Raw genomic sequence first — 26,584 nt, forward strand, 5'->3', positions numbered from 1 at the left:
GTCCCTTGTTATTAGTTGATAATACCCTGTAACTGAAGGACATAAAATACCCCTGAAACACAAAATATGAATGATATCTTAGGTGATGTTAGAGAAGTTTTCCAATGGGGAGAGGAGTGCCCAGAGGTTGATAAAAACTGAAAAGACTTGTGCAGAAACATGTCACCAGGGGATGCAGTCACTTGACATATTGATGAGCAGTTTGTTCTTTTCATTAAAACTGACTTTAGAGCTATCTGTGTAGCTGCTGGGTTCTCTCCCCACATAGACTCTGCCCTATCATCTACTTTTGATTGACAAGCAAATAGCTGGTTGGCTTATGCATACCTGCTCCAAACTAGCAGTCTAATTAAGAAAAGGTAAAAGCAAATCAACTTTGTGGGCTGAAATATATGCCATTTACCCCAGATTTGGTTTTTTCCTGACTCTTGAGAGTGAAACCCAGTGGCCTGTTCTAAAGGTAAGGCAGAATGGCAAAGGAAAACTGACCTATTTAAGGAATGCCTCTTTGGGGTACAATCCCATAGTGTAGAAGTCACTATGGGAATGTGAGAGGTACATTGAAGTAGGACATGTCATTGTCTACTGGAAGAACTTCCTTCCAGGATTGGGACATTATTTAAAGTGACAAGTAGGTTTTCCAGTGTGCTTGCTTAAGTTGGTCACTTGGGTCCATGGTAGGGGGCTGTAGCATTGCAGAGATGTACCCTGTGAGGTGCAAGGTGCCAGTAAGAACTGTTCCGTGAGGAAGGAAGGGAGTGCCACTGGATATGGGGCAGATTCCCAGAAGAGAAGGCTTTGCCCACAGCTGGCAAGGCTGTATCCCTGGGACACTAAGGTGTGTTGTAGCAGGAATAGATACACAGAGTGAATTGGTCTTTGTGTTCCTAGTGGTAGGTGCAAATGCTCAAATTACTGGAAGTAACCAGAACAAGTGATATAGCTCCCAGTAAAAACTCTGAATACCAAGGTCTGTTGAGCTTCCCTGGCTGGATATGCACCTCAGTTTGCCAAGAGGATGACATATCCCAAGGACATGCAAGGTGTCTTCCAAGACTCTCCAGGTCTCTCCCTAGTCTCTTTTTTTGAGTCGGTTCTGATGTGTACCTTTTATAATAAAATATGATCATAGGTATAGTATTTTCTCGAGTTCTGTGAGTCATTGTACTGAACTATTGAGGCTGAGTTGGGGAGAGCAGGAACCTTGAATCTGTATCCATTTGGTCAGGAGAGCAGGGAAGATGGCAAGATGGGTTACAAAGGGCTTAAAGAAACATTTGGCAGTGATGGTATATTACCAAAAAGGCTTTCATGCATCTCTCTTTATATAACATTTGACAAACTATAAACTACATATATGTAGTTTACTGTCACTGTATTTGTGTTTTATTGGAGAAATAAAATCAATCAGATGTATACATAAAAAGAGATATAAGGAATTGGCTTATGTGATTATGAAAACTGATGAGTCCAAAGATCTGTAGTCAGCAAGCTGGAGCCTCAGGGGGGCCAGTGGTAGAATTCCAGACTAATCCTGAAGGCCTGAACACCACATAAGCCAATAGTGTAGATGAGGTGAGAAGGCATTGTTTGAGACTCAGGAACTGATGTTCCCTGACATGTGAAGGCAGGTGAAACCTAGTTTAAAGGCAGTTGGACAGGAGTTCACTCTTGGTCAGTATTTTGCTCTATCCAGGCCTTCAAATGATTGGATGAGGTCCCCTCACAATCAGGAGGGCAATCTGATTTACTTAGACTACTGACTCACATGTTCATCTCATTCAAAACAACCTCATAAACACACCCCAAATAAGGATGACTAAATATGAGAGACTACTGTGGCCTACTGATGTTAACCCTTGAAGTAAACCCAATCACTTATGGTTCAGTCAGTAATAAAAAACAGTCTGTTAATATATGAACTGTTAAAGTTTTTCATCTTCTTTTTTTTTAATTTTTATTATTTTTTATACTTTTATTGTAAACAAATGGGATACATGTTGTTTCTCTGTTTGTACGTGGAGTAAAGGCATACCATTTGTGTAATCATAAATTTACATAGGGTAATGTTGTTTGATTCATTCTGTTATTTTTTTCCCTCCCCTCCACCACTCCCACCGCTCTTTTCCCTCTATACAGTCCTTCCTTCCTCCATTCTTACCACCCTCCTTATCCCTAAGCCTAAACCTAACCCTAACCCTAACGCTAACCCCTCCCACCCCCCATTATATATTCTCATCTGCTTATCAGCGAGATCATTCGTCCTTTAGTTTTTTGAGATTGGCTTATCTCACTTAGCATGATATTTTCCAATTTCATCCATTTGCCTGCAAATGCCATAATTTTATCATTCTTCATTGCGGAGTAATATTCCATTGTATATATATGCCAGTTTCTTTATCCATTCATCAACTGAAGGGCATCTGGGTTGGTTCCACAATCTGGCTATGGTGAATTGAGCAGCAATGAACATTGATGTGACTGTATCTCTGTAGTATGCTGATTTTAAGTCCTTTGGGTATAGGCCAAGGAGTGGGATAGCTGGGTCGAATGGTGGTTCCATTCCAAACTTTCTGAGGAATCTCCATACTGCTTTCCAGAGTGGCTGCACTAATTTGCAGCCCCACCAGCAATGTATGAGTGTACCTTTTCTCCCACATCCTCGCCAACACCTATTGTTGCTTGTGTTCTTGATAATCCCCATTCTAATTGGGGTGAGATGGAATCTTAGGGTAGTTTTGATTTGCATTTCTCTTTTTACTAAAGATGTTGAACATTTTTTCATATATCTGTTGATTGCTTGTACATCTTCTGTGAAGTGTCTGTTCATTTCCTTAGCCCATTTGTCAATTGGGTTATTTGTATTCTTGGTGTAGAGTTTTTTTAGTTCTTTATAGATTCTGGAAATTCGTGCTCTATCTGAAGTATGAGTGGCAAAGATATTCTCCCACTCTGTAGGCTCTCTCTTCACATTAATGATAGTTTCCTTTGCTGAGAGAAAGCTTTTTAGTTTGAATCTATCGCAGTTGTTGATTCTTGCTTTTATTTCTTGTGCTATGGGAGTCCTGTTAAGGAGGTCTGATCCGAAGCCAACAAGTTGAAGATTTGTACCTACTTTTTCTTCTATAAGATGCAGGGTCTCTGGTCTTATTCTGAGGTCCTTGATCCATTGTGAGTTGATTTTTGTGCAGGGTGAGAGATAGGGGTTTAATTTCATTCTGTTGCATATGGTTTTCCAGTTTTCCCAGCACCATTTGTTGAAGAGGCTATCTTTTCTCCATTGCATATTTTTGGCCCCTTTGTCTAGTATGAGAAAATTGTATTTATTTGGGTTTGTGTCCATGTCCTCTATTCTGTACCATTGATCTACCTGTCTATTTTGGTACCAATACCATGCCGTTTTTGTTACTATTGCTTTGTAGTAGAGTTGAAGATGTGGTATTGCGATACCCCCTGCTTCTCTCTACTGACGATTGCTTTAGCTATTCTGGGTTTTTTATTCTTCCAGATGAATTTCATAATTGCTTGCTCTATTTCTGTAAGGTACATCATTGGGATTTTAATTGGAATTGCATTGAATCTGTATAGCACTTTAGGTAGTATGGCCATTTTGACAATATTAATTCTGCCTATCCAAGAACATGGGAGATCTTTCCATCTTCTAAGGTTTTCTTTAATTTCTTTCTTTAGTGTTCTGTAGTTCTCATTGTAGAGGTCTTTCACCTCTTTTGTGAGATTGATTCCCACGTATTTTATTTTTTCGAGGCTATTGTGAATGGGGTAGTTTTCCTAACTTCTCTTTCTGAAGATTCATCACTTATGTATAAAAATGCATTGGATTTATGAGCATTGATCTTGTAACCTGCTACTTTACTGAATTCACTTATGAGTTCTAAAAGTTTTCTGGTGGAATTTCCAGGTTCCTCTAAATATATAATCATATCATCAGTGAACAGGGATAGTTTGAGTTCTTCTTTTCCAATTTGTATCCCTTTAATTTCTTTTTTCTGTCTACTTGCTCTGGCTAGAGTCTCAAGGACGATGTTGAATAGAAGTGGTGAAAGAGGGCATCCCTGCCTTGTTCCAGTTTTTAGGGGGAATACTTTCAGTTTTTCACCATTTAGAATAATATTGGCCATGGGCTTAGTGTAGATGGCCTTTACAATGTTAAGGAATGTTCCCACTATCCCTATTTTTTCTAGTGTTTTGAGCATGAAGGGATGCTGTATTTTATCAAATGCTTTTTCTGCATCTATTGAAATAATCATGTGATTCTTAACTTTAAGTCTGTTGATATGGTGAATTACATTTATTGATTTCCTGATGTTGAACCAACCTTGCATCCCTGGGATAAAACCCACTTGATCTTTTTAATATATTTTTGTATGCGATTTGCTAAAATTTTGTTGAGAATTTTTGCGTCAATATTCATTAAGGATATTGGTCTGAAATTTTCTTTCCTCGATGTGTCTCTGTCTGGTTTAGGTATCAGGGTGATATTGGCTTCATAGAATGAGTTTGGGAGGGTTCCCTCCTCTTCTATTTTATGGAATACTTTGAGGAATATTGGAATGAGCTCTTCTTTCAAGGTTTTGTAGAACTCAGCTGAGAACCCATCTGGTCCCGGACTTTTCTTTGTTGGTAGGCTTTTGATGACCTCTTCTATTTCATTGCTTGAAATTGATTTATTTAAGTTGTGTATATCCTCCTCGTTCAGTTTAGATAATTCATATGTCTCTAGAAACTTGTTGATGTCTTCGAGGTTTTCTGTTTTGTTGGAGTATAGATTTTCAAAATAGTTTCTAATTATGTTTTGTATTCCACTCGTGTCTCTTGTGATATTCCTTGTTCATTCCGAATTTTAGTAATCTGAGTTTTCTCCCTCTTTCTCTTTGTTAGTGTGGCTAAGGGTTTATCAATTTTGTTTATTTGTTTCAAAGAACCAACTATTTATTTTGTTAATTTTTCTGATTGTTTCTTTTGTTTCAATCTCGTTGATTTCGGCTCTGATTTTAACTATTTCCTGTCTTCTACTACTTTTGGAGTTGGTCTGCTCTTCTTTTTCTAGGGATTTGAGCTGTAGCATTAAGTCGTTTATTTGTTGATTTCTACTTCTTTTGTTGAATGCGCCCCATGAAATAAATCTTCCTCTAAGTACTGCTTTCATAGTGTCCCAGAGATTTTGATATGATATGTCTTTGTTCTCGTTTACTTCTAAGAATTTTTTTATTTCCCTCCTGATGTCTTCTGTTATCCATTCATCATATAATAGTGTATTAATCTCCAGGTATTGGAGAAGTTTCTGTTTTTTATTCTGTCATTTATTTCTAATTTCAATCCATTATGATCTGATAGAGTATAAGGTAGTATCTCTATCTTCTTGTATTTGCTAACAGTAGCTTTGTGACATAAAATATGGTCTGTTTTAGAGAAGGATCCATGTGCTGCTGAGAAGAAAGTGTATTCGTTCTTTGTTGGATGGTATATTCTATATATGTCGGTTAAATCTAAATTGTTGATTGTGTTACTAAGATCTATGGTTTCTTTATTCAATTTTTGTTTGGACGATCTATCCAGTGGTGAGAGAGGTGTGTTAAAATCGCCTAGTATTATTGTGTTGTGGTCTATTTGATTTCTGGAATTGAGAAGGATTTGTTTGACGTACGTGGATGAGCCAATGTTCGGGGCATAGATATTTATGATTGTTATGTCTTGCTGGTTTTTGCTTCCCTTAAGCAGTATGTAATGTCCTTTTTTATCCCTTCTGACTAGTTTTGGCTTGAAGTCCACATTATCTGAAATGAGGATTGATACCCCAGCTTTTTTGCTGTGTCCGTGTGCATGGTATGTTTTTTCCCATCCTTTCACCTTTAGTCTATGGGTATCTCTTTCTATGAGATGAGTCTCTTGCAGGCAGCATATTGTTGGATTTTTCTTTTTAATCCAATCTGCCAGTCTACGTCTTTTGATTGATGAGTTCAGGCCATTAACATTCAGGGTTATTATTGTGATATGATTTGTATTCCCAGTCATTTGACTCATTTTTGTTTTTTGACATGATTTGGTTTCTCCTTTATTTGGCTATTCCTTTAGGCTAGTTCCTCCCGTTGCTGATTTGCATTGTTGTTTTTCATCTCTTCCTCATGGAATATTTTGCTGAGAATGTTCTGTAATGCTGGCTTTCTTTTTGTAAATTCCTTTAGCTTTTGTTTATCATGGAAGGATCTTATTTTGTTGTCAAATCTGAAAGTAAGTTTTGCTGGGTATAAGATTCTTGGTTGGCATCCGTTTTCCTTCAGGGCTTGGTAAATGTTGTTCCAGGCTCTTCTAGCTTTTAGGGTCTGGATTAAAAATCTGCTGATATTCTTATTGGTTTCCCCCTGAATGTAATTTGGTTCTTTTCTCTCATAGCCTTTAAAATTCTGTCTTTATTTTGTATGTTAGGTATTTTCATAATAATGTGCCTTGGTGTGGGTCTGTTGTAATTTTGTATATTTGGAGTCCTATAAGCCTCTTGTACTTGGTTTTCCATTTCATTCTTCAGATTTGGGAAATTTTCTGATATTATTTCATTGAATAGATTGTTCATTCCTTTGGTTTGTTTCTCTAAGCCTTCCTCAATCCCAATAATTCTTAAATTTGGCCTTTTCATTATATCCCATAATTCTTGTAGATTCTGTTCATGATTTCTTACCATCTTTTCTGTTTGATCAACTTTGTTTTCAAGATTAAATATTTTTTCTTCAATGTCTGAGGTTCTGTCTTCCAGGTGTTCTATCCTATTGGTTATGCTTTCTATGGAGTTTTTAACTTGGTTTATTGCTTCCTTCACTTCAAGGATTTGTTTGTTTATTTTTTTCAGTATCTATAACTCTTTATTGAAATGATCTCTTGCTTCCCTTATTTGCTCTTTTAACTGTTGATTGGAGCGATCGTTTAATGCCTGCATTTGCTCTTTCATCTTCTCGTTTGCTTCCCTGATTGTTTTAATTATGTACATTCTGAACTCCCTTTCTGACATTTCTTCTGCTGTGCTGTCATTGGGTTTTATTGATATAGTATCTAGGTTTGTTTGGGACATTTTCTTTTCTTGTTTTCTCATATTGGTCAGATATCAGTGGGACTCTGAGATATTGCAGATTTCCTCTATTGACTTATAGTGTCCCTGTAGATTTCCAGTGTATCACCTTCCAGCCTTCAGTAGCCTGAAGTCTTGGAGGAACTTGATAATGTAGTGCTTCCGAAAAAAGCTGCCCCTAGCCTGCTACTGGTTCCAGGGCTTGGAGCTGGCTCTGTGCGGAAAGGCTCTCACTGGGGGACCTGCTCCGAGAAGCTGGCCGTGTGGGAGGAGCCCACCGCCGGAGTGAGAAGGGCTCCCTTGGGAAGACTCTAGCTGCTCTGCCCTGCTCTGATAAGCTGCCCCTATCCGGGCCTGCCACCCAGGCCGAGCTTCACCCAGTGCGGGAGACTCACCCCGTTGCTCTATTTTAGTCTGAGTCTCTCAATGCCTTCCCTTCTTGAATCCTGGGTTCTGGAGTGACAGGAGATATAGTCACCCTCTAGTCCACCATCTTGGATCGCCCCGTGGAAAGAGCCTGCGGCGGGAGGGGTCAGGGCCACCTGGAGAAGTCTCTGGCTGCCCTGCCCTGGTCCCAGAGGCTGCCTGTGAGTTGGAGCTCTCCGCTGGCTCGAGGACTTGTGGCTGGCTCTGTGTAGAAAGGCTCTCACTGGGTGGCCTGCTCCGAGAAGCTACCCTTGAAAGGCGCCTCCCGCCGGAGGGAGCCGGGCTGCTTGGGAAATCCAGGTTTTCATCTTCTTGACAATAAAATTTCATTGCCTTTCTAAAACAGGTATAAATTACCTCATGAATTCATAAGCTAATTTATAATTAGAAACAACAAGAGAAATGCAGAATTTATATTAGTCATGAAGTCTAATTTTTTATTAGTAAATTCAAAAGCTACTTGGATTAAATTTGATAAAAACATCTATAAATATATCCAACTTGTATTTAAACATGGATGAGAATGTAAAAAAGCTATATACTGTGTGTTCCTACATAGAACTTACTGTCAGTGGCAAAAGTATGTAGACAAGAAAAGGATCGGTGGTTGCCAGGGATTAGGGAGAGGGGGAGGGATGACTCCATGGGGCACAGAGGATTTTTAGGGAATTTAAACTATGATATGATAATGGATGCATGTCATCATACATTTTTCCAAATCCACTGGATGTAGGACAGCAAGAGTAAATGTAATATAAAATAAGGTATTGGATGATAAGAATGAGTAAATGTATGTTTGTCTGTTGAAACAAACATTTCACTCTGGTGGGGGAAGTTGATAACCTTACCTGTTATAGTCAAGGGATGTATAGAAAACTTCTACCCAATTTTGTTGTGTCCCTAAAACTTCCCTACAAATAAAGTCTATTTAAAACAACAACAAATTATAGCCCCCCAAATAGATGAGAGTGATATAAATTAAAATTTTTTATAATAGATAGAAATTAGAGAATACTTAATAGTTAGTGGACATGAATATATAGCATAATGCATATTATTAAAATAATGGGAATCAAAATTTGTTAGAAGCCAAATTCTAAATAACCATTGACACTACTAATCTTCATTTTTAACTGAAATTTGACCCAACATTTCCAAGGCACTATGGTGGCAATCAGTATCAGTCATGGCAGTTAACAAGTAAATAAGTATGAAGTTTCTGGACTGTTCATCCAGCACGATAAACGGCAAACACAACAGCTTTTTAAAGCTATATTATTTGAATAGAGACAAAACTCATTTGCAGGGGCATACAATATCCTTTGAATTCATGAAAATTGAAACCTCTCTAGGAAAAACACAAAAAAGAAACCATGAATTCTAACATACAACAAAACTCTTATTTACATCAAAGCCCTTTTTCTCCTTTTCAAGATGTTTTTTGTGGATTAAATAGTAAGGCAGTGAAAAGTTGGGCCAGATTGTGGCCTGAGGAATTAAATATTATCAGAACCACATAGACACTACAAACTTTATAGTGGACAAAATCTCACCTCTTCATTACAGAGAGGAAAGAACCTTTCCATTTTCTGTGGAAGCACTCCTCACTACATTTTGCTTTTAACCTTCACATCAGGAACCATTAAATGTCAAGGAATGGTGTGAAAGAAGACCTCTAATTTATATTTGTGGATTCATTTCAAAGCATATATGGACAGCAGATGTAAAGGAGTTTGATAATTTATTCCATTTTGATATATGGATATATTACCATAATCTATAGTACATGAATATTTACAAAGGACTTTGGTTCATGTTTTGAAGTTTCTATGCTATGGTGTGCTATTCCAATTTTTATGATGACATATAAGGGACAAAGTAATCTGTTAATATTCTGCCAAATTTCATAGTTGTGTTTTATGAGAGCCTAGCATTTCTAAACTCCCACGTCTCTTAGTGCATGGTGAGTGTACTTACAAATGAAGCTACTTCAAAATCCAGTACACCAAAATTGGTTTTTCAAAAAGATTGACAAAATTGAAAATCCTTTATCTGGATGAAAAGAAAGACTCAAACTACTGAAATCAGAGATGAAGTGAGAATATTACTATCAGTTTTACACTAATAAAAAATTTAGCTGAGCACAGTGGTGATGCTTCAGTCATAGCCACTCAGGGATCTATGCAGGAAGATCACATGAACCCAGGAGTTCATATCAACCTGGTCAAAATAGTTGGAACCTGACTTTAAAAACATGCTATTACAGAAAACTATGAAAAATTATATACTACCAAATTGAATAACTGGTATGGAATGTGAAAATTTCAAGTAATACACCACTTTCCAAGACTAAGTCTTGAGAAATCATAAAAATGAGAATACACATAAAACTCACAAGGAGATTAAATCAGTAATCCAAAGCAACCTTCCAAAGAAATGTTCTGAACCAGAACACCAAAACTGGATAAGATAGGTGTTTTGAACCAGATGACTTTGCTAGGGAATTCTACCAAACATTTAAATAAGCATTACCCTTTTTCTTTTTCAAACTCTTCCATAATTCAAAGAAAAGAGACTACCCCTTATGAATTCTAAAAGGCCAGCAAGAACCTGTTAGTGAAGCCATAGACTCACCAGAAGAAAACTCTAGATCACCATCCCTTATGAATACCGGCGCAGAAATGCTCACAAGACTAGCAAGTGCAATTCAGCTGCATTTTAAAATGACTGTATAACATGACAAAGTATAGTTTATTCTAGGAATAAACTGGGGATGGCTCAACATGTGAACATCAATAATACTACATTAGCAGACTGAAACAGAGGGGGAATCTGATCATCTCTGCTGAAGCAGAAGAAACATTTGACAAAATTCAACACCTTCTCCCGAAGCAAACAGAACAAAGCAAAACAAAACAAAAACAAACAATTAACAAAGTTGGAATAGAAGGAAACTACCTCAACAAAGACCATATATGAAAATCCACAGTTAACATCATACTTCATGCTGAAAGCTCGAAAGCTGTTTGATAAAATTGGCAACAAGTTCAGGATGCCTGTTTTTGCTCCTTCCATTCAATACAATATTGACAGTTCTGTCCAGAATCATAAAGAAAATGAAATTAATGCATCCCAATTGGGAAGGAAGAAATTAAAGTGTGTCCTTTCACAGAGGATCTAACACATATATGTAGAAAACCTTGAATATTTCACACAGAAAGATGTTAGAACTAATAATTTCAGTAAAATTGCAGGATATGAAATTAACACACTAAAGGAAATGAAGAACAAGATTCCAAGGCATCACACTTCCTGATTTCTAGTATAAAAAGTTATATCAAGACAGCATGGTACTGGCATAAAAATAGGCACATAGACCAGTCGAGTGGAGCTGAGAGCCCAGACATCATCAACCCATACCCATGGTCAAGTCATGTTTGACAAGAGTACCAAAAGGACATGAGAGCGAAAGGAATCTCAGTACACAGTGTTGGAAAGACTGAATACCCACACTGAGAAGAATGAAATTGGATCCTTATTTTATATTCCTTACACAGAATTGAACTTAACATGGAAGAAAGACTTAAATGTAAAAATTTGAAACTGTAAAACTCCCAGAAGAAAACCTAGAGGAAAAGTTCCTTGATATTGATCTTAGCAATGATTTTTTGGATATGAAACCAACAGCATGGGCAACAGAAGCAAAACTAAACAAGCAGAAAAAGAAATAATCCCTAAAATGAAAGGGCAGCATCCACAGTGGGTGAAAATATTTAGAAAGCATGACTGATCGGGGTTAAAATTACTCAAATAAATGGGAAAAGCCTGACTTGGCATTTTCCCAAAGGAGGTATACAGATGACCAACAGGTATGAAAAGGTGCTCAGCATAACTAATGACTGTGGGAATGCAAATTCAAAACCAAAGTGAGGTGCCCCTGAGCACCTGTTAGACTGGCTCTTATCACGAAGTGAAGAGAACAAGTGTTGGTGAGGGCATGGGTCAAGGGGGATCTTGTACACTGTTGGTTCAGAATTTCAGCTTTACTAGTGTTAAGGGTTCTGGAGGTGGGCAGAGGTGATGATTGCAAATAATTCAGTGTATTTAATGTTACTGAACTGCACACTTAGAAATGGTAAAAATAGGGGAGATAGCTTAGTTGGTAGAGTGCTTGCCTCGCAAGCACAAGGCCCTGGGTTCAATCCCCAGCACCACCAAAAAAAAAAAAAAAAAATGGTAAAAATGGTTAAATTTTATGTTTCCCCCACAGTTAAAAAGTGAATTTACAAAGTAAAAAAAAACTCTTATTAAATAAGACTTGAAACAGATTTGATCCTGAAAGCTTTGTAGTTTTAAAGTTGATCCCAAGTGTTTGGTTTTTGTATAAGCACATTGTTCACATGAATAAAAACTTGGTACCTTGGCAACAGTGCTACCTAATCTTTGCTGATATTATCATTATATTGAAAGATCCACACATCTGAACTCTGTACTTTGTGGTGATTTTTTTGGGTTTTAGCAAGGTTTTTCATTTCTTCATAATTCCATCTTGATAGATGATGTGTATCAAGGTATGTATTCCTATCTTCTAGATTATCCAGCTTGCTGGCATATAGTAGTGGTCTCTTCATAATACTCCCTTATGATCCTCTGTATTTTTGCTGTGTTAGTTTTCTGTGTCTCCTTTTTTGTTTCTGATTTCATTTATTTGGGTCTTCCCTTTTTTTCTTCATCTGGCTAAATGTTTGCTGATTTTATGTTTCTAAACATCTACTCTTAGTTTTGTTGATTTTTTTCTATTGTTTCTATAGTTCCTATTTCATTGATTTCTCCTCTGATTTTTATTATTTCTGTCCTTTAATCAACCTTGAGCTTCATTTATCCTTGTTTTTCTAGTTTCTTGAGGTGCAGCACTAGCTTTTTGGGATCTTTGTTCTGCTTTGATATGGGGGTTTACTGCTATAAACTTCTCTCTTTGAAGTGCTTTTCTGTGACTCACAAGTTTTGATGCAGGGCCAAGAACCAGGGAGGAGGCCGAGTGCAGGGACCTGGCCTTCCATGGTGGATTTCTTAATTGGTGGGACTGTTCTAGGGACCAGCAGGTAGAGTGCAGCCAGGCCTACAGAAAGGAATTATGCTGAGCTTTCTGATAAAGTTTCTGTTTCTTGTCTGAGAAGCAGCATTCTAAAACCATCTTGAGTGGCCTTTGAACAGCCTAGGCTTTAATATTTTGAATTAATTGAAGGTGGGAATCTAGACCTGTTGTCCAACATATACACCAGCAGAAACTTCAGAATGCCTTTCCTCTGTCACCAGTGTAACTGGGCCCAGAGAGTCTCAGAGGTTCATGTTTCCTCTTGACCATTTCTAAATATAAGAGTTAATGTTCCTGTTGGGAGGTAGAAATTTCAAGATAACTTATAAAACAATAATTACTTGGACAAATGCAATGGCATGTGGATTTCCCTCTTTCTCTCTCTCTTTCTTCCTCTTCCTCTCCCTCCCTCCCTCCCTCCCTATATCTTTCTCCCTCTCTCTTTCTGAAACAAGGTCTCACTAAATTGCTCAGGGTCTTGCAAAGTTTCTTAGGTTGACCTAGAACTTGGGATCTTTCTGACTCATCCTCATGAGCCAGTGAGATTACAGACATGCACCACCATACCCAAATCTATGACTATATCTTTGTGGTGCCATGTTTCACTGAACTATTTGTTTTAAAGTAAATGGCCTGAAGCAAATATGTCTTTCAGGGAAATAATCATGCTTTTATTTTCTAAATCCTGGTGTTCTAGAACAGAAATAATATACTAATATATTAAATAACAGAAGTAAACATAGATTACCTGATGATTCTGAAAACTGTGATTATTCTATATTGCTACACTTAAATAAAAATGGTACAACTATTGGCCTTTCAAAATTTCTTTTTTTTTCCATGATAAGTGGATGATGATACATAATAGGGGTGAAGGGGTGGAGGGTGAGAGAAGAATGGAGGAACTTTAGCTTATGTAGAGGGAAATGAGAGGGGGAGGGGTTATGAAAAATGGTGGAATGAGACAGACATCATTACCCTACGTACAGGTATGATTACATGAATGGCATGAATCTACATTGTACACAACCATAGAAATGAAATGATGTGCCCCATTTGCATACAATGAATCAAAATGCAGTCTAAAAATAAAAAAAAATTTAAAAAACAAAATTCCTTTTTTTTGAAAAATGTGTATTCAATATGTACAACTTGATAATTTTTTATCCATGTACATTTTGAAATAATTACATGTATAATCAATTTAATTTACATACTCATCACCACATATTTCTACCATTTTTTTGTGTTTGTTGGGAAAATTGTAGATCTACACTCTTAGCAATTTTAGTTGCACAATAGATTCTTTTTAACTATAATTAACATGCTGTGCATTTCATCTCCAGGTTTATTTATCTTGTCATTGAAAGTTCACACCATTTGACCCACCTCCCCACATTAGTCTGGACCCAACTACCACCTGAAAACTGCCTTTCTAGTCTGTGTTTCTACAAGTTGATATTGTTAGATTTCATGTATAAGTGAGAACATGCAGTATTTGTCTTACTATGTCTGAATTACGTCTCTTGACATAATGTCCTCTTGATCCACCATGTTGCCAGAAATGGCTGGATTTCCTTCTTGTTTTTTTCGGGTGGAGGTCGGTGTTCTGTTGATTAACTGCAAAAGCACTTTACTGAGATATATTCCCAGGTCTTTTTGTATTTTATTTTAAGACAGGATCTCCTTATATTGCTTAGGGCCTTGCTAGATTGCTAAACCTGACCTTGAACTTGGGATCCTCCTGTCTCATCCTCCAAGCTTCTGGGATTACAGGCAAGCATGGCAATTTCCTTCTTATTTAAGGTTGAATAATATTCCATGTATCTCTCACATTTTCATCATTATTATGTGTTGATGAACACTTGAAATGATTCCATATCTTGGTTATTATAATAATGGTGCAGTGAACATGCAGTGCATCCTTATTGAGCTTGCTTCAGTCCCTTTGGCTATGTATGCAGAAGCAGCTCTGTATCATGTCCATTTTGTTTTCTTTAGTTTTTAGAAAACTTTATAATGTTTTTCATAATGGTGGGTTCAAATAACATTCTCACTAACACAGTGTAAGTGTTCCCTTACCAACCCTTATTATTTTTACATTTTGAGAATAGCCTTTCCAATAGTTATGAGGTAATATCTCATTATAAATTGATTTGTGCTTCCTCAGTAAGTAGTGATGCTGAACACTTGAATATAGTTCGAATGTCCCTGAAGGGTTCATGTGTTAGAGTCTTGGTTCTTGTCTTGTTGTCTGTCCTCCTTTCTTGCAGTGTGATCTCTTCCTTTCACACGTGCTCCTTCCATTGTGATGTGATCTGCCATCTTCCCTCTGCCATTAGTTCCCAGAGAGCTAATACTGGCACCATGCCCTTGAACCTCCTGAACTGTGAGATAAATCAGTGTCTTTCTTGTAATGTGCTCAGCCTCAGTTATTTCTTATAGTAACCAAAATGGATTCATTCATTCCTTTTGGTCATTTGCATGTCTTCTTTTGAAATAAAACATCTTTCTATTCCTTTGACAAGTTGTTACTGGGATACTTGCCTTGCTTGTTATTGAATTGTATGAGTTCCTTATATATTTTTGGTATTAACCTCCTTCAGATATACGCTTTTCAAATGTTTCTCCCACTGTGACTATGCCCTTCTTATTTTGTTCATTGTTTTTCTTGCTATGCAGAAGCTTGTTAGTGTGATGTGGTATCACTTGGTTATTCTTACTTTTCTTGCATGTACTTTTATAGTTGTATTCATAAAGTCATTGCTAACAGTGATAGCAAGATGCTTCCCTCCATTTTTTCTCTTAGATTCCAGTGCCCCAGGTTGTGAATGGCATGTGTTGGTTTCCTCTGTTGACTCTGACTGATGCAAGGTTCAGCCAGTGTCCAAACAATGCCCTTCTTCACCAGTTGTGACCACTGGTCAGACTGGGAGCCAGGTCAGGCTAGGAGCAGACACTCCTTGCTGCCTTGGATCAGGCAATTTTCTGCCTTAACTAATCTCCCTCTGGCTGTGTTTGCAGTTGCCTAGTACTTAAGTTTCCTGGGAACCACTTAAGTTTCAGGGAACTTCTCCTAGCAACCTTTTGCTCATTGCTGCTACCATCTGGCAACCAGATCTCTAGGTCACTGGATATTCATGTAACTTCCTTCTGGAATGACCCCAAAATTGAGAGAACAGTCCCTAGGCTTCTCACAGTGCCTCCCCCCAATGTCAGTGGTTGGTGCTGGTTTGGTCCTAATGGACCCATTTCCTCTGCTCTAGTCCAAATCTGCTTTGCTGTTGTGTCACTCTCTGGGTCAGTGGATGCTGTGCAGAGTTTTTATTGTTGTTTGTTTTTTCCTCCACCATTGATTGAGATGCAGAGTGGTGGGCTAGGTGCACTTCCCAGCACAGTCTGCTCAGCCCCACTCCTCTTGTTTGTGGTCACGGGAGAGAGACGGGGAGTCTCAGTGATTTGAGGCTAGTAATAGTCCTTTAGAAATTCTTTCTGGCTGGATTCAGTAATGTATAAGTGTATTCCCCCCACCAAAATCCTCAATAACAGTTATCCTTATTTGATGATTGTCTTTCTAGCTGTAGTAGGATGAAATATCAGTGTAGTTTGGGTTGGCATCTCCCTAATGATTAAGGATGTTGAACATGTTTTCAAATGTTTCTTGGCCATTTGAATTTCTTCTTTTGAGAAATACCACTTTAGATGTTTTGTCAATTTGTTGAGCAGGTTATCAGTTTGTGTAGTGTTATGTTTTTGAGTTCTTTATATATTATGTTTATTAATTCCCTGTTGGAAGAGTATCTAGCAACATTGTTTTTCTCATTCTGTAGGCTATCTTCACACTCTTTAAAAATTTTTTTTTAGTTGTTGATGGACCTTTATTTAATTCATTTATTTATATGTGGTGCTGAGAATTGAACCCAGTGCCTCATGCAAGCCAGGCAAGCACGCTACCACTAAGCCACACCCCTAGCCCCTCTCTTTGTACTCTTAATTGTTGTTTTTATGTGCAGATTTTTAATTTTCCCAGTCCTTTCTTCACACTCTTAATCGTTTTCTTTGAGGTGCAGAAGATTTCAAATTTGGTGCCATCCCACTTATTAATCTTCACTTTTATTTCAGAGTCTTATTAAGGAAGTCAGTGCTCCTGCAGTGTGTTGGAGTGTTGCCACTATATATTCTTCTAGCAGTTTTACTGTTTCTGGACTAATTCCTAGGACTTTGATCCACTTTGAGTTTATTTCTGTGCAGAGTGAAAGACAGGGGTCTAGTTTCATTCTTCTACACATGGCTATCCAGTTTCCCTGCAGCATTTGTTCCAGAGGCTGTCATGTCTCCAATGTATGCTTGTTGCACCTTGTCAAGCATCAGATTTATATGGATTGTCTCTGTGTTTTTAATGCATTTTTAGTTGACATTTACGTATTGTTTAAGATAGTGTCCAGCTTCATTGCTTTGCATGTAATATCCGTGTTTCCCAGCACCATACATGGAAGAGACTGTCCCTTCCCTATTGTAAATTTTGGTGCCTTTTTAGTAATTGACTGTATGCATGGGTATGTATCTGAGTTCTCTCCTGTGTTCCATATTCATATGGTATTCTCTTATCTGTGTGTCAGTTTTCATGTATGTATATGACTGTTTGGATTCTGAGAGTCTTATACTTGAAACCAGGTACTGTAATGTCCTTGATTGTCCTTTTTTCTTAGGTGGAGATGACTATTCATGATATTTTATGGTCCTATATGAAATAAAGGATTTACTTTCTATATCAAGTAAAATTTCCTTTGATAGTTTGACAGGGATGTTACTGAATCTGTTAACATAGGCATTTAAAAATATTTATTCTTCCAATCCATAAGTACACTACATAATTCTATCCGTGTATGTTTTCAGTTTCATTTTATCACTTTTATCATTTCAGTGTACAGATAAACTTGCTATCTTTGAATACATTTGGCTCACTTTATTCCTAAGTATTTGTTCCTTTTTAAAAATTTTTAAAATTTATTTTTATTTATTTTGTTCCTTTTGATGTCATCATAAGTGTAATACTATCTTCATTTATTTTGGATATATGATTATTGAGGGTATAAAAATGTGTCTGATTTTTGCAGGTGGATTTTATCTCCTGAACCTTGACTGAACTTGTCAATTAGTTCTAACAGTTTTTAGTGGAGGAGGTTGTAGAATTTTCTGTGAACTTATCCTCTGCAACAGAGACAATGCCTCCTTTTCCCTTCTTGTGTTTCTTTTTCTTGACTAATTCCTCTGACTGGGACCTCCAGCACTACATGGAATAAAAGTGCTTGAACTTTGGTTCTGATGTTAAAGGTAAAAACTTTCCATTTTTCACCCTATGTATACAATTTTTGAAGTGGCACCTATGCATACAATGTTTGAAGTGGCAGGTCGTATATGACCTTTTTTGTTTTGTGGTGCATTTCCATTTTTACCTAATTTTAGAGGATGTCCATCATTGGAAGAATGTTGATTTTTTTAAGAATGATTTTTCTATATCTATTGAGAATACTATGAATTTATCTTTCATCCTGTCTGCATGGTTTGTCACACTGAGTTATCATGTGTTTTGAAGCATTCTTGCATCCTTGGGATAAATCTCACTTGGTCCTAGTGTATGATTTAGTGAATGTGCTGTTGAATTTGTTTACAAGTGTTTGTTAAGAATGTTTGTGTCTATGGATGCAGGAATATTGGCCTATAGTTGTTCCTGTTGATTTTGTAATAACTATATTTGCTTTTGGCATCTCAGTAATTCCTTGCTCATAAAATGAATTTGGAAGTGTTTTCTTCCAGGTCAATTTTCTGTAAGTTGTTAAGAAGGTTTGGTGTTAATTCTTCCTTTAGTGCGTGATAGAATTTACCAGTGAAGCCAACTGATCCTGAATTTTTCTTTTTGGAGAGGTTTTTGACTATTGAGTCAGTGTCTTTATTCATTACTGGTCTGTACACTTGTCTGTTTTTTCATGATTCAGGCTTGATAAGTGTCTGAAAAGGAGACTCTTTACCAACTAGGAATCCCCTGCCAATTGATACCCATCCTCAAATTTCCAGCCTTAGGAAAACTCTAGTCTACTTTCTTTAATCTTTGAATTGATGTATTCTGGAGATTTGTATAGAGTTATACTATTTTTTGGAGTAACTTTTTCATGTCGCACAATGTTTAAGGCACAGGGGTGGGGTGTGTGTCCCTGCTGGAGTAGCATGGAGGTGGCTTGGGATTGTGCCTTTTATTTCACTCTTAATGCTCTGAACTTGTAGCAGTGTCTATGAACAGCTTATGTGCTTTGTAAAGGCCTCTCATGCTCACAAAGTTCAAGTGGGTCTCCTGTTGTTGGCCTGAGAACTGCACCTGGCTCCTTTCCATTCGAAGTGGTCTTTATTACCTGCTGACCTTCCCATGGAGGAGCTTCCCTGAGTAAGAAGGGGCTCCATGGTTGGAGTTAAGAGCATCCAAGGTGGGAAGCCAGTCCTGTCTTTCCGTTTGTCCCTTATGCAGAGCCAGGTCACTTTTCTGTGAAACTGAATTATAGAGCTGGAGGGGCTGGTAACAGGCATTCTCTGTCCCTTGGTTCCTTCCCAGGGACCATGGTGGTCTCCAGTACTGGCTTATTCAAACTCCCATTTACCCACCCTGTGTTGCTATAGTCACTGCATTCTCCATCAAGGCTTTAGCTCCATGAAGATACTTCAGGTATGTAAACAGTGGCCAACATATTGAAATATATATATTTTGACCTAGAAACCCCATTTCTAGGAATCCTCCATAAAAAGCTAGGTTTATAGATGCATTCCCCTCAGCACTGTAATGGGAGGGAAACAGTCCAGTGTTCAGCAGCAGAGGCTGCTGTGTCCATTGTGTCATTTCAACCTCTGCAAATGCACAAGGGATGACAGTTGGACCAGACCATGTGTCCAGTGGCAAAAGGAGAGAACAGAAGAGCCCAGCTCGTGACCTGATGCCTACTTAGCCACTAAGAATGCACAGATCTCTATCTCTTGTCCTGTACAAAAGTCAAATCACAATGCATCAGACATCTTGCAAGTGCTAGAAGAAAGCATAGGTCGATCATGTAGGTGCAAGACCACTGAAATTCAAGAATGAAAATCAATTGTGGGATACCATTATATTAAAAAGGTTCTGCACAGCAAAGGAAAAGATTAAAAACACAAATATAGGGCCTACAGAATTGGAAAAAAACTTTATCAGCTGTTTCTCTCACAGGGAATTGATGTCCAATATATAGAAGAACTCAGAAAACTCAAATGCCAAATAAATAAATGGGCAAAAGAAGAAACATAAATGGCCAAAAAGTACATGAAACAATGTTCATCTCTAACAATTAGGGAAATACAAATCAAAACTGCAGAGATTTCATCTCATTCCAATTGGAATGGCATACTGATACATTGTTGCTGGGATTGCAAATTAGTACAATCACTCTGAAGCTCAGGTTGGAAATTCCTCAAAAAGCTAGGAATGAAACCACCATATTGCCCAGCTAGTCCACTCCTTGGTATTTATCCAAAATAACTAAAATCAGCATAGTGTATAGTGATATAACCACTTTGGTGAATTCACAATAACCAAATTATGTAATCACCAGATACCCATCAATATATGAATGTACTAATAACCTGCAATATATATACACCATGGAAACTTTATTTATTCATACAGAAATATTCTGGCATTGGGAGTAAATGGATTGAAATGGAGAACATAAAGCTAAGTGAAATAAGCCAGACTCAGAAAATCAAGACTCAAATTTTTTTCTCTCATATATGGAAGCTAGAGCAAAATAAAGGAAAGAAGAAGGTGGTAGTGGGGTAATTGAATATCACAATTATATAGAGAAGATTAGAGGAGTCGAGAATGGGGGGAATGGTAAATGTGGATTGCATTTAACTAACAAAATCATGTTATATCCAAATCATGTTATATGCATATATATGCACATATATATATGTAAAGATACCAAGGGAATTTAACCTTTGTGTATGTGTAGAAAGTACCAATCAAGCCTTCCACACTACCCAGGGAGGGGTCCATACGTCGTTCTTGATTCCTGTCATAACTTAAAGGGAACTGTCACAATGTCCAGAGCCCTTGATGTTCTGCAAATGAAGGAAGAGGATGTCCTCAAATTCCTTGTAGCAGGAACCCACTTAAGTGGCACCAACCTTGATTTCCAGATGGAACAATATATTTACAAAAGGAAAAGTGATGGCATATACATCATAAAACTGAAGAGAACCTGGGAGAAGCTTCTGGTGGCAGCTTGTGCCATCATTGCCATTGAAAACCCTGCCAATGTCAGTGTCATATCCTCTTGGAATACTGGCCAGCGGGCTGTGCTGAAGTTTGCTGCTGTCACATGAGCCACTCCTATTGCTGGTTGCTTCACTCCTGGAACCTTCACTAACCAGATCCAGGCAGCCTTCTGGGAACCACGTCTCCTGGTGGTTACTGATCCCAGGGCTGACCCCCAGCCTCTTACAGAAGCATCTTATGTCAGTCTGCCCACCATTGCTCTGTGTTACACAGACTCTCCTCTGTGCTATGTGGACATTGCCATTCTGTGCAACAATAAGGGAGCTCATTCTCTGGGTCCAATGTGGTGGATGCTGGCCCGAGAAGTTCTGCACATGTGTGGCACCATTTCCCATGTACACTCATGGGAGGTCATGCCTCATCTCTGCTTCCACAGAGATCCTGAAGAGATTGAAAAGGAAGAGCAGGCTGCTGCTGAAAAAGCTGTGACCAAAGAGGAATTTCAGGGTGAATGAACTGCTCCAACTCCTGAGTTCACTGCTACTCAACCTGACTTTGCAGACTGTTCTGCAGGTGTGCAGGTGCCTCTGTGCCTATCCAGCAGTTCCCTACTGAAGACTGGAGTGCCCAGCAGCCCCTGAGACTGGTTTACAGCTCCCACTGCTCAGAGCTGCTGAGTGGGTAGGAATAACCACTGAGTGGTCTTGAGCTGTTCTGCAGACACTTGTTAAGCCAAAAAAAAAAAAAAAAGTACCAATCAAAAGATAAATGAGGGACTGGGGTTGTGGCTCAGTGGTTAGAACACTTGCCTAGCATGTGTGAGGCACTGGGTTCGATCCTCAGCACCACAAACAAATAAATAAATGAAAGTCCATCAACAACTAAAATGAATAAAGGAACATGAGGAAGATCAGTACAGCACAGGAAGAAGAATAGGGTAGGGAAGAGATTGGGGAAATGGAGTTGAAAATGGGGACTGAGGTCAAATTCCTTGCATGTATGATTTCGTCAAAATGATCCAACTCCTCTGTATAACTATAATAATGATGATGATCATCATGGTGATGATAATAATAATAATAGTAATAAAGAACACACAGAAAGTATAGGACAGGAAAGATGTGTACCTTATGGGGGAGGGCAATATTTCTTGATAGACTGTGTCATTTCATAATATTCTTCATTCATGGTGAATTCTGCATTTCATTCTTGAAAAATATTACCTAATTTGAGTAAATGCTCTTAATGAAAACTGGAGAATGTACTGTGTATATGAGTGGAAATGGATAGAATTCAGAAATGAATTTTTATATAATTAAAATTTTATAAATATTTATCTATTAATGAAGAAAAAGGTTTTCCACTTCTTGCCTGTGAAAGCATCATTGACGACTGGGTATATCACTCAGGCCTGTCTCATAAGTCTCTTTTTCCTTTTCAGTCTGTCTCACATTCCTACACAGATTCATTTACACATGTATGTATGCATGTTCATATCAAATAAATGTCATTTTAAAAAAGTGGTAACCTCAGTACAGACATTAAGAATACATTGTTTTCTTTTTTGCAGGGAAGAATTTCCTTGACATCTTCCCTGTGGTCACAGACAGACCCGCCTCACCAGTTGTACAGTATTTCCTGGAACAGATTTATCCTGCCAAGTTCTCTCTGAATGTTAGTGTGGGCTCCAATTCCTTGCTAATCCCAACTTGTGCTGTGAAGAAGAGTCTTGCAAATACTGAAAAAATGGTGCAACTCCACAGGTGGAATTAATTCCTGGTATTAACCATGCTAGGTAAAGGTACCCTCTTTTAGAACTTCGATGGTTGTTGACAAAGAGTCCCTAGCCACATTTCCCAGGGGATCTGCCAGAGCCTCTGCCTCCCACATTTTTGTTAGTGCTGGTCATCACCAGTCAGTCTGATGGAGACAATCCCACCTCAGTAACTGTATATGTGGGGGTTCATTGGGAGGTGGAATGTCTTTGACATTTTTTGACCCATTTGGTGATTCCATTTTGAATTGCAGGAGTTTGTCCTTTGACCTAGTAAAAAAAAATGAGTCATGAAGTTTGAGTATCCCTAGTATCCCTTGGGTATCCCTAGGAGGAATAGTCATTTCCTTTGTGACTTCTGAAACTTGTGTCACAGAAAAGCAGTTCCAACCCTAATGTTATGAAAGTACTTACTCTGGGGTTTTGCTTTTTACATATAAGCTTTGACATGTCTGGGATTTCCTCTTCTAATGAAAACCAAATGTAATCAGTTCCTTCCATAGGATGTGACCAAACAGAAACCAGACTGTACTGATCTGAAAATCCAGAATAGGCATCTCACAGGGACAGAAAGATGAGTGGTCACCTGGGACCAGGGGAAGGGATTGAGGAGGGACTGCTTGTGGGTAGAAAATGAGGAAAATGCTCTGGACCTCGGCAGTGGTGATGGCTGCGCAACAGTGAAAGGGCACTTCACTGCACTGAACTGAATGTGATTTAAAATTAATCATAAACAAAATGAAATAATCTTCTAAATAAAAAGAACAAATGAAATGGTAAGAGATGGGAAGGGTCACTCTGGAATATGAGCAGGTGCAAGATTTAGATCAGAGACTGGAACTAGCTGTGGAGCCACTGGAAGCTCCAGCCCTGGTGCTCCTGTTGAAGGCGTTTCTGGTCCTGACTCCCTCTGGTGCTCTAGGTGGTAATGGAGCTGGAGGTGGATATGCTGCAAATGCTAAAAGTGGTGGCCCTGAAGCTGCAAGAGGAGAAATCACCCAATGGTCAATGTTCCTTCCAAGGATAAATACTTCCCACTGCCTTTCCACAAAAGGTCCACACACAGTCACCTCTGGGAAGTGTTCACAGACTGCACCCAGCCAGTGATGGCTGTTTTTCATTTTTTCTTCCCCACACCAGCTTCTGGAAGTTCTGTACTACATGCCAAGCCCAACCCAGACCCACAGGTCCCATCTTCCTCACCTTCAGGGTCTGCCTCAGTCGGCTCTCATACTCCAGCAGCATTAGGTGCTCTACATGTGGGCCTGGCATGTTGACCGGGCTGCTGAATTGTGTTGATGGGTAGTGATCCAGACAGGAGCCAAGAACGGAGACCCACCTAGAGGAATATAGTTGGATCACAGTGTGAGAAGCCTGAAAGAGGTGGCAACTCCCTTCATTAGGAGAATTACCCCATGAGTAACTGAAAAACCTCCATTCTAGATGAATAAATGGAAGTTTATCTTCAGCAAGAGGGTCCTTGTATGAAGACCCCCAGGTTGTCATCACAGAGCCCTGAAAGCCTGGATGTATGGAAGTTGGAGAGAGTGTGGAAGGACAGTTAGGCCATTGCCACATGAACACCTGGACCCAGGAGTGAAAATGAGGTGAGACAGAATGCACAGACCTGAAGTGAAAGGATGACAATGTCGCTTTCCTGATATTTCCACCACCATGTGGATAGTGACCTTGCACCTGGTCAAGGCCAAGGTTGGGCAGAGAGAGTGGGGATGGATGAGGAGTTGAGGGCCCACATTCTGTGGGATGCAGGATTGTGGCCTTACCATCCCTCAAGACTTGCAGGGAGATGGTCAGGGTGGCCATTGGGCTGCATGTCCCCCCTCTTTTCTTCTCTAGGCCCTGCCTGTGGAGTCCCCTCTACACCCTCACTCACACCAAGGCTGAGCTGGAGCCTGTGGATGATGCCAGACTCTGGCTCCTCCTTCTCCTGCGTAGTGAACTCAAACTCCAACTCTACAGCTCCTCAGTGGTAACCTGCATAGAGTATGTAAAGACAGTGCCTGGCAGCTGGCAGGGAGCCCCAGCCCTGCCTGGATGTTGTTCAGGTTGGTTTTGTCCCTGGAGAACTTGTGCTCCCCACACCTCATACAGACCCTGCGTCACACACGGTTCTCTCCTGGGAAGACAGGAAATGACACTGGGGGCCCGGGATTCATCCTATGCACTCCCCTTCCCCACATGCCAACCCTATCCCTGGGTGACCATGACAGGACACCAGTGTCACAATCTCCCACTACCTGCTCTTGTCTCAGCTCCCTGTTACCCACACTCAAGGAAGGACATGGGTCTGCACATGGGGACTCACAGTTTGGACTGGCCTGGATGCACCTGCCCTTGGCTGATTGGTATCACCCATTGTTGACTCCTCATAAATACCCTGGTGTTTCTGGAGTAGAGTCAGAACCAGTGTAGCACCCTTTGTAGGAATCTTTCTCTAGGGTCATCCTGGGTCTGTGGTCCTTCAAAGTTAGGATACAGCCCAAAAGGCAGCTCTTATTCTCAGACCTCCTGAAGCCATGACCATGGGAAGTCAGGATACAGCAGAACATGTTGGTCTCTTAATTATCTGTTGGATTTTTCTTATGAAACCCTGATGTTTCTTGCATAGAGACTGAACCAGTGTAGCATTCTTTACCATATGTTTACCTGCAGGGTGGTTCTGAGGCTGGGGTCTGGGGTAGAGGGATGCAGCCACAGAGACTGCTGTGGATGCCTTGCAACCTTGGTTCTAGAAACTCAGAGGTAACTAACATCCTTATTTGTCAAAGATGTCTCACCAAGTGAGCTGAGGAGGCGACTTTTGCTAGAATGTGGGTGCCTTAGTACTGGGTGCCCAGTTCTGCTTGCATCTATCAACATTGAAGTTAAGTCATGTCTTGGGCTCCCTAACCTGATACTCCCTTCTGATGAGACCATATATGTCCCTCTGGGCTACTGCCTGCTCTCCTCATGCCTCACTATATTTCTCTTTGTGAAATGTGTGAACCCAATACTGCTCCCAATTTTCTATGACAGACCTGAGCCTGCAGATTTCTACCCTGGGAGGACAGAAGATGATGCTGGGCAACCAGAAAGAACCCTGGACACTCCCATTCCCCTTATCCAGCCCTGTCCAAGGGGTGACCATAACGGGACACCAGGCTTAAAATCTCCTACCATTGCTTCTGCCTAGGTCCTTGTTCCCCAAATTCAAGAGGAAGGTGGTACAGGGGGTACTCATAGTGGTGATCTGTCTTGGATATACTTGACCTGGGCTGTGTTGCCTTGGTTTCTCTTCCACATGGACAGAGGCATTGGATTGGGAGCAAAAGCAATTTCCTACCCTTTTCCACAGATTGTGACTACAGGGCATCTTAAGGTTGTGGTTTGGAGAAGGGGCTATGTAGACACAGAGGGAGCTCTGGCTGTGGGGACTAATAAGCTTCAGCCTTTACAAATTGGGAAGCAACAAACATCTTTGTGGAATGTGTTTGACCAAATGAGCTGGGAGATGGCTGTTACTAGAATGTGGGGTACCTGGTTGTGGGTTCCAAGTTGTTTGGATCTATCACCAAGGAAGGTACGGCATGTCCTGAGGGTTCCTGAACTGGCACCTCCTCCAGATAAGGCTACAATCTGTCCCTCTGGGTTACTGTCTGCTCTCCTCCTGCTCATTCCCAGTGGTGCTCAGCCCTGGCTGTTCAACCATTAATTTGTATATGAAGCTTCTGCTCCAGTTCTCTTCCATGAGAACCTACAGAGAGCAGGTAAACAGAGTGCCTGGTAGCTGGCAAGGAGCCCCAGGTCCTGCCTGAGTTCTGCTTAGGGTGTTTGGCTCCGTGTGTCCTCCTCCCCAAACCTCATACAGATCCTGTGTCCCAGAGTTCTACCCAAGGAGGACAGGAGATGACACTG

General features: G+C 39.5%; 1 long non-coding RNA gene across 1 annotated transcript in view; it reads left to right on the plus strand.

The window, feature by feature from the left end:
• Nucleotides 1–23,355, plus strand: part of LOC124981104 (uncharacterized) — a 37,825-nt gene extending 14,470 nt beyond the window's left edge. Inside the window, exon 3 of the long non-coding RNA XR_007107920.1 lies at nt 22,466–23,355. This is a non-coding gene — a long non-coding RNA (uncharacterized LOC124981104). The remainder of the gene's footprint in view (nt 1–22,465) is intronic.
• Nucleotides 23,356–26,584: the final 3,229 nt, after the last annotated feature.

The sequence above is a fragment of the Sciurus carolinensis genome, chromosome 3 (assembly GCF_902686445.1).
Source record: "Sciurus carolinensis chromosome 3, mSciCar1.2, whole genome shotgun sequence".
NCBI lineage: Eukaryota > Metazoa > Chordata > Mammalia > Rodentia > Sciuridae > Sciurus > Sciurus carolinensis.